The following is a 10,000-nucleotide window of genomic DNA, read 5'->3' on the forward strand; positions in this document are numbered from 1 at the left end:
CTATTACTCTCTCAGTTTGGAGCCCGTACCACTTATTATTTCAAGTTAGCTATGTTTCTCGCAGAGGCTCCAGTGGAGGGCTTTTGCCACTGAATCATGCCTCTTTTTGTACTGGTTCTATGCAAGTGCCGGGCATTCACTTGCTATGTGGTTTATGGTTTCTTTTTTCGTGTTGCATTTCCTATATGTGTTCGATATGCTATTTCCGTCTATCGTTCTTTGAACATATCTGGTTCTTCGGGCCTGATCTTGTGCCGCTGTTATCATTCCTTCAGTTTTGTACCAACCGTGTGTCACACGATCGTACATAGATAATTTTGTGTATATATTATGCTTGAATCCTCGCTCTTCCCTCGCACTAAAAAGAACCAGAATAAACATATCTGCTTTTCTCATCTGTAACAGTGTCTGGTTTTTTAACTTGAAATTTCTTGTTGCTTTGAGCTTTTGTATAGAAAGGAGTGTTCTATAATAAACATACTCAGTTGCTTTCATACTGTCTTTGAGTCACAACCTTCTCTCAGCCCATCACATTTGTGACCCCGGAAGTCAACTCGCTCCTCCCGCCTTCCATCTCCCCCCCCCCTCGCCCCTCCATCGTTGGTACTATGGCGGACTCTACGGAAGTTGGCGCTGCGGCTGCCCCATTGAAACTTTCATCGTTCGCCAGCGGAGAGGCGTTAGCTTGGTTTCAGCGCACAGAAGTCCAGTTTCGCATCAAGGGCGTGACTCGCTCAACCACCAAAGCAGATTACGTTCTCACGGCGATACCCGAGGACACCTTCCCGGAAATATCCGACTGGCTTTATGAACAAGGAGACACCCCAATAGCGTATGACGGCCTCAAAACATACCTTCTTCAGCAGTACTCGCCGTCGCCAACCGCACGTATAGCAAAGCTTTTTCAGCTCTCGCAACAACTGTTGGGGGACCAAAGGGCTTCGCTTGCCCTCAGGTAAATGACCAGTATCGCTCGCCTGCAACCTGCCGCAGACGGCTCTCCTTGTTAGGTGAACCTACATCATGCCCTTTGGATACGCCGTTTACCTGGACCTATACGCGCTGCCATACCCAATGTCGATAGTTTACCCATAAAGGACTTTATGACCAAAGCCGACGCCCTTATGGGCAGCCACTTCAAGACCTCCATCAACGCCTCCACCCCTGACGAAGAGGATGCCTATTCAACGTCAACCACAGCTGACGTGAATACCGTAGGGCATACACGCCTACCCCATTACGTGCCGAAGCGGCAACAATGCCACCAACCACCCACCAATCGCTCGCGCTCCAACCAACGACTTCTACAGCCACTTACTACCTCCCATCCGCAGCAGTTTTGCTACTACCACTTCAGATTCGGGGCAACTGCGAAGAAATGTGCCAAGGATTGTCAGTGGCCAAAAAACGTGTAAGTAGGCCATCGCTCGTGGCGGTGGCCTCCCATGTTTCTAATCTCTTATTTTTACATGATGCATGAACGGGCGTACGAGTTTTGGTGGACACGGGTGCTTGTCGTTTTTTTTTTTGCCCAGGGAACTCTTCAGGACACGACGTAGTCTGTCTACGCCTGGCGACGTCCGCTTGGTAGCTGCCAACGGATGTGCGATACACACCCAAGATTACGAGAACCTTACATTATCGTTCGGAAACGGTAAATTTAATGGGAAGTTTCTCGTTGCTGACGTCACATTGCCAATCCTCGGTGCGGATATCCTCTCTCATTTCCACCTTCTGGCCGATGTCGTCCACCGACGATTGGTCAACGCAGACTCGTACTTGTCGACACCTCTTAAACCCGCCCCCTCTAACCTTGCTCTCTACATCAGCGCACCCACGGATGCCTACGCCCACCTCCTCACGTCATACCGTGAAGTTTTCCATACAGAACTTCGCCAAACGCCCACGGTTCCTGCCAAGCACAGCTTTTATCCTCATATCAAGACGACTGGACCCCCAGTCTTCGCAAAATTCAGACATCTGGCACCGGAATAATTGTCACCTACCAAACAGACGTTCGCCGAAATGGAAGAAATGGGCCTTTGCCAAAAGGCTTCCAGCCCATGGTCGTAACCCTTACACATCGTTCTGAAGAAAGATGGTTCCCTCTGTCCGTGCGGGGATTACAGGCGCCTGAACATGCAAAAAGAACCGGATCAATATCCCTTCCCAAACATTGCCGACGTGACCTCCTACCTGCACAAAGCGAATGTTTTCTCTACGCTCAAGACCCTGAAGGGGTATTATCATGTGCCTATGAACCCAGAAGACATCCTCAAGACCGCCATCACAACTCCGTTTGGTACATACACCTTCAATTACTCTGTTTTGGCCTTCGTAATGCTGGGGCCACCTTTTAACGTCTCATGGATGGCATCTTAGGGGACCTCCCTTTTTGTGTATGTTATGTGAACGACATACTTGTGTTCTTCTCCTCAAAAGAGGAACACCTACGTCACCTGCGCATCGCCTGCAACAAAACGCCCTTGTAGTCCGGTACGACAAGTGTACCATTGGCGCCAACGAAGTGTCGTTCTTAGGGCACCGCATCACTCCTGGAGGAGTCCATCCCCTCCCTGAGAAGGTAGAAGCCATTCAGGACTTTCCCGCGCCCTCGACCGTCAAAGCTCTGCAGCAATTCTTGGGCATGATCAACTATTATCACCGTTTCCTGCCAAACATTGCCGCCACTCTTGCTCCCCTCTACGCCTCCCTCAAGGGCAAGCCAAAGGACCTGAAGTGGGGTCCCCTTCAAGAAGCGGCCTTTTGTAACTGCTGCAGCTCTCACTTTCCCTATCCCACATGCCCCTCTCCTTCTCTCCACCGAGGCCAGTGACATTGCTATTGGAGCAGTACTTGAACAGGTGGTCAACGGCTCGCCCCGCCCATTGGCCTTCTTCAGCAGAAAACTGTCCAAGGCAGAATCGGGTTATTCTACCTTCGATCGCGAATTGCTGGCGGTGCACTTGGCTCTCCGTCACTTTCGTTATTTCTTAGAAGGTACGCCCTTCGTCACTCGCACAGACCACATGCCTCTGGTGCACGCCTTCACTCGACAGTCTGACACCTGGTCCGCCCGGCAACGCCGACATCTCTCCGCCGTGGCTGAATACAATTGTACCCTTCAATACATCCCTTGGAAAATGGATCCCGTTGCCGATGCCCTGTCAAGAAACACGTTGGCTGCCGTTCGATTGGGATTGGATTACAACGCCCTGGCTGAAGCCCAACGACAGGAACCAGAGTATCAACCATGTAGGACGTCCTCCACGTCCCTCCGCTGGGAAGATTTCCCCCTCGAAGACTCCAACACCACCCTCCTCTGTGACGTCAGTACTGGTAGACCGCGACCTTAGATTCCTGCTCCCATGGGCCGGCAGGTGTTTGATATCATTCACGGCCTTTCACATCCCTCGTGCTGTTCTACTGCACAGCTGCTGAAGGCAAAGTTCATTTGGCACGGCATTTCTAAGGATGCTAAGGATTGGGTCCGCGCCTGTACTTCTTGCCAAACTTCCAAAGTATATTGACACACGGATTCAGGAATGGGCACCTTTCCTCAACCTAAGCGTTGTTTCGCACACATTCACGTTGACGTTGTAGGCCCCCTACCCACATCACAAGGACATCGTTACCTGTTTACCTTCATTGACCGCTCCACTCGTTGGCCTGAAGCCATTCCACTGGAAACTGCAGCGTCCGCCTCATGTACATCTGCCTTACTCTCAGGATGGATTGCAAGATTTGGTATCCCTGAGCATATTACTTCTGACAGGGGTACCACTTTCACCTCTCAATTGTGGACATCATTAGCGAATCTCTTGGGCATCACCCTACATCAGACAACGGCCTACAACCACGCAGCCAATGGAATGATTGAACGTTTTGATCGCACCCTCAAAGCAGCTTTGATGTCCCGCTGCAAGGATTCCAACTGGTTTACTCAGCTTCCCTGGGTCCTCCTGGGACTAAGGACCACTCCTAAAGACGCCCTTGATGTGCCCACCGATGGAAAAGTCTATAACTGAAATAGACTGATCTCCCTGGTTTGAAGGAGGGACTTTGGTAAAAAAAAAAAGAGGGAAAAAAGATAAAAAGACAAAAAGTGGAATAGGTTAAAAACTGAAACTACTTAGGTAGAATACAAAACTGCTGCGTGACAATATAATTACCTGCTAAGAAGGAAAAAAGGTGAATACTATAAGAGAAAAATTCACGAAGCAGCAACAGACACAAATAACTTACATCGTCCTTCAATGATATAAAGGGAAATGTAAAAGAAAAGAAGCTACCTGATGAATACAGTGACCAGTAACCAGCAAATAATTTTCTAGCATTCTTTAGAAACCGAATTGAAAATTTAACCAGGTCTTTTGTAAATACTCAACATCTGATTAATGATACACCAGGCAAAAAGACAAAATTAATATGATTTAACAACATAACACCAGATGACATCACCAGAATTATCTAGAGAGCAAAGAAAACAAACTGCGCGATCGATCCTATGCCACTATCTGAAGTAATTGGAAAGAGAAACTTTTCTACTCTAGCCGAAATAATAAGGAGAATAACAAATGCAAGCATTGATAAATGTAAGTTTCCTAAACCTGTGAAAATGGCTATAGTCATACCAGTTCTGAGAAATGCACTGGACTACCAGGAATTAAGCTCATATAGACCTATTTCAAATCTATTTTTTGTCTCAAAAGTGCTTGGATATGTAATTCTTGAACAACTAGTCAGTCACTTAGAAGTAATAGAAGCTTTGCCTGACAACCAATCTGCTTATTGAAAACTAAACTCTACGGAGACAGCCATCTGCTCTGTTGTAAATGATATGCTAGAAATGATGGATGGAAATAAATGTGGTATCTTAATACTACTCTATCTCAGTGCTGCTTTTGATACAGTTATGCATGAACTGCTACTAAATGATCTACGGTCCATCGGCGTTGAAGATTAAGCCTTCGAATACCTAAAAGACTACTTAGTTGGTAGAAATTATTGTATACAAATTGGAAACTCTTATTCATCATATGATCCCCTAAACAGAGGGGTATCGCAGGGGAGTGTACTTGGCCCAATCTTATTCTGCATATATACTATTGGTCTATCGAAAGGCTACAAACGCATGGCGTAAAGTTCAAACTATTTGCAGATGACACAGAATTTTACCTCTCCATAAATGATATACATGACACTACTGAAACTCTAAACCGAATCCTTGATAGTGTTAGAGAATGGATGACATTTAAACAACTAGAATAAATTGAGAACAAAGCTGAATTCATGGTGGTGGGTAAGAGAACAGCAATAGAAACTTGGGTGATTTTGAAATAAACATAAATAATGATTCCGTGCCGATATCTAGTAAAGTTCGAGATCTAGGTGTATTTCTTGACTGTAACCTGTCTCTAAATGCCCAAATAAATAATGTAATAAAATCTGTTGGTTATCATCTAAGAAATATTGCGTTTATAAAAAAAGTACCCGGACGAAAATTCTGTAAAGAAACTCGTGTTATTACCAGGATTGACTACTGCAACTCTATCTATTACAATTTACCAAAAGTGCAACTTAAGATATTGCAAAACATAATAAACAGGGGAGCAAGACTGATAAAAGGTGTCCCACCTAGAGAAAGGATCACCCCTATATTAATCGATTTACACTGGCTGCTGATTAAAGAGAGAATTGAATTTAAAATATGTACAATAACTCACGAAGTTATCAGAACTGATTGTCCAAAATACTTAGGAGAATTGCTACATATTGCGCAGCCAACAAATCGTGTCAATACGAGAATAGTTACAGAGGGCTTCAAACTATTTGAACCTAGATATATGTCTACTGTAGGCTCCAGAGCCTTTAAATATGCGGCCCCGAGACTATATAATAAGCTCCCACGAAACATACGAATGATTGAAGACATTAAGGCTTTGAAGAGGAAACTGAAGACTTTCATTTTTAAAAAACATACAACAGTGACAATTTTACAGTAAATGAACAATACGTGATCTGAAACGATAAATACTCTGAACGAACAAGGTAAAACGACAGCTGAGGCCCTGTAGAGAGTAGGGTTCTCCTGCTGTATGGGACCGGAAAAACAGCCATCAATGTAATCTAAGTTAGTAAAGCAACTTCCACATTATTGATAGGCCTGTAATTACTGAGTATATTTCCCCTACTCTTGTCTTTTTGTACTAAGGATGTTCTTCCTCTGGTCATCCATTTGGGTGCATGGTGATTTGAGATACAATGCTGGAGTTTTTCTGCTATACGTGGGTCAAGGGCCTTGAAGATTTGAGCCAATATCCATGGACTTCATCGGGACCTGGGACTTTCCAGTTTGGCATTTTCTTTAGTTGGTGTATAACTGTGTGTCGTTATCTCTGTGAATCTTTGCTTTAATTTCTCTGTTCCTCTTCCCTGACTTCCTGGAGCCATATTGCATGTTTGTTGTGTGATATTGGATTGTTCCATGTTTTCCCAAAGTCTCTTACTTGGTTTGGCTTGTGGGATTTCTTGATGGTTGTCTTCCCCTATTAGTTGTCTGTATAATCTTTTCTGGTTGGTTCTTAATAGTTTGTTCTGGTGGTATCCCTTATTTCTGTTAATGTACCGTTGGATCTTATGTGCTTTGTGCTTAAGCATCTGTTTTACACCTCCTATTATGTTATTTAGTACGGCCTTTCTTGTATTTTGTATTTCTTGTTGAGTTCTTCCCTTGTTTTCTTGCTTCTTAGCCTTCTTTCTGTCATCTCGATCAGTTTAATCAAGTCAGATCTCATAACCATGATTTGCTTTTTTAGGCGTCTTTTCCAAGGAGGTTGCTGTTTTGATTTCTGTTGGGTTGGCTGTGTTGGTGGTGTAGGTGTTCTGCTACAAATCGTGCTCCTGCATATGCAAAGTTATTTGCTTCTGTCAAACTGATATTATTCTCATTATTTCATTAACCTCACTTATTTTCTCCATTAATTTCTTGGTGTTATAGGCTGTCCTGGATGGGAGCTTTGTTCTCTCTGTATCTGACTCCATCCATTGCCTAATCTTTTGTACCCATTCCGCCCTCTCTGTTACTGCGTCGGTGTTTCTTTGCGCATTGTTGTTTGATATCTCATCATTCCTGTTGCCTTCTGTAGCATCGTCTCTCAGTTAGTCTTCTTGTAATTCGTTGTCACGTGTAATTTCCATTTTCAGTTCCTCTCTTTCTGTTGGGGAGAGCCAATTCTTTTTCATTATGTTCCTTACTTGTTCTGAAAGCCTTTTCTCTGTTTAAGGGGTTAGTCCTCTCATTCCAAATGTTAACCAACCTTCTTCTATAACCTCTCTCCGTCTGGTTGCTTTTGATGTAGCGTCTCCATATTTCCTAATTTTCTTCTCTTGTCCATTTCTTCCTCTGGTTTGCTTCTGTATCTCTAGTCTCTGGCTATTCATTTCTCTCATTGTAGTGGTTAGTTGCAGTTGCTGGATGACGACCTCCAAGTAACTGACTGTCTTCCCCTTCAATTAGGTTGAATACCTGGCTGCAGGGCGAAGCTCCTCTGTTATCAGAGGTTCCATTTACGTAATTGTCGTTTAATCCTTCATTTCTTTCCATCATTACTGATTTTTGCTATTTAACCTATAGCTGGACCCTATCCAATCAGTGATAGATACTCATTTACAGCTGAACAGACTGAAGAAATTATGGTAAATATCCATTCCCAAGGGATCAATGCCGAGGAGAGCGGTTACCCATACAACGACTGACCAGCCCCAATGTTTCTTAACCAGTCCATTGACGACCTAACCCACTCTGACATGGCCCCACACATTTATTATTATTATTATTATTATTATTATTATTATCATTATTATCTAAGCTACAACCCTAGTTGGAAAAACAGGATTTTATAAGCGCAAGGTCTCCAACAATGAAAAATAAGTCAGTGAGGAAAGGAAATAAGGAAATAAACAAACTGCAAAAAATGAACAATCAATTCAAAATATTTTACGAAAAGTAACTCAATAAATCTCAGATTAGTTAAAGATTCATTTGGAAATGAACATATATTCAATATTTATGCTCTATCCAGCTACTTTTGGACAAAGAAAATTATGTTAATTCAGATCTGAGCAAATTCTTCATATTTTAGGAAAAATAAATATCCAAGGAAATGCAGTCGAGAAAATCTAGAAATTGCTACGAAAACAGATGATAGCCATAAATGCAATATGAAAAAATTACCGTAAAACATAAGAACACATTTACGTTTCTGTCTTTGCGTCAATAGGCGTAGGAAGATATAATAATGATGATGAGGATAAGAATGCAGAGAGGACTTTATTGAAATTAACAGAAGAGAGAGAACATGCAACTAGGGACTACTTATGCAATTATAATTTATTGGAAAAATGAAAGGTCTCGGGATGAAATAAGGAATAGAATACTTATAAAATTATTTTTGGGGGGAATAATTATAGGTTTCGAAACAAAACAAGGAATTATGAAGAAAAATCTTTTTAACGACGTAAGGGAGACAATTAAGGATATTCTTATCCTAACTTCGAAATTAAGCGAGAGAAATCTCTATTGGGTAGTCTTATTTTTCCTCATGAATAATGACTTTATTGGTATTTCTATTAGGTGGGTATAAACGGGAGAGCCTCCAATAATGTAAAACTGAGAATCTGTAATGGACCTGTCCTTTATACATGGCATCATTTCTCTTTTTGTAACTAGCAGTACTGAATATGAGAGAACAAAATAATTGAAAGTAAAATTTCGAAAAAAAAAATGTAGCAGATACGAAATATTTTTAAGACAAGGAGTTGATAAAAAGATCTCATATTAATAGAAAATTATAACACACTAAGCCTATACCGAATATAAACATGACAAAAAAAATGTGTAAAGAAAAATGTTACAGATACGAAATACTTTTAAAGACAACGAGTTAATAAAAAGTTCTACATTTCATAAAAGTAGTCATCTAATTTGTGATTAACTGTTAGATATTCGTGTCATCAACAATGGAATGTATACCCATTATTTGTGGTTAATGAAAGTAACGTGTTGATATTCTATGATCCTTTTAAAGTAAAATGGAAAATCTTATGCAATTCATTCTGTCATTCCTATTTTAAGAGAATAGTCATGAAATGAAGAGTATTTTGAAATCTGCATCTATCTATTTCCAGGCTACACACAACGCTTGCTCAAATTAACTCTTATTTCAATGTACAGACAGAAAAAAAGAATGCATTTCATCTATGCCGTCCACAATTACTAAGAATTTAAATTAAAAACTAATAATAGGTTAAGGATTTTAAAGTTAGATTTATAAAGCAAATTAAGAAAGAAGAAAATAAAGCAATGGTCATAATGGGGAATTTTATTGCAGGGATATGGATGGGGAGTTACTTATTATTTTGAAGTACTGACCCGTAATTACTTGAATGGATAAAAAGTAAAATTATAAATACTTTTAATTCAAATAATATAGGATTTAACACTTTTCAAGAAGTATTCAAGATTTGATATGTTTGTAATTGAAAAAAAAAATCATAGGTGTAGTAAAGGATGCAATAATAAATATGTTAATTACAAAATTTATTCACGTAAATCTGATAATGTCAATACAGTATTAAAATTTTAATTGCTAATTTATATTTCTTAAAAAAAAAGAAAGAATTGGATTAAAAATGCATAAATAAAATTTCCACACGTTAGAAGCTTGACTTTGGGAACGGTATTTCTATTTTAAAATAGGGGAAATCCTATTACTGCGGGGGTCTGTCTGTGTTTCAAAAGCCCCCTTAAACATTTCTTTATAGGACACTGGATCTCATAAGGCGATTTTTTACGTAATAGGTTTTACTATTAGCTTTCCGACTTGAACTTTTGGGGAAAAAGGTGTAATTCTTTAGCATACGGTGAAAGGGAATATAAAAAAAAAAAAAAAAAAAAAAAAAAAAAAAAAAAAAAAAAAAAAAAAAAAAAAAAAAAAAA

This window comes from Palaemon carinicauda, chromosome 9 (assembly GCF_036898095.1).
Source record: "Palaemon carinicauda isolate YSFRI2023 chromosome 9, ASM3689809v2, whole genome shotgun sequence".
Classification (NCBI taxonomy): Eukaryota; Metazoa; Arthropoda; class Malacostraca; order Decapoda; family Palaemonidae; genus Palaemon; species Palaemon carinicauda.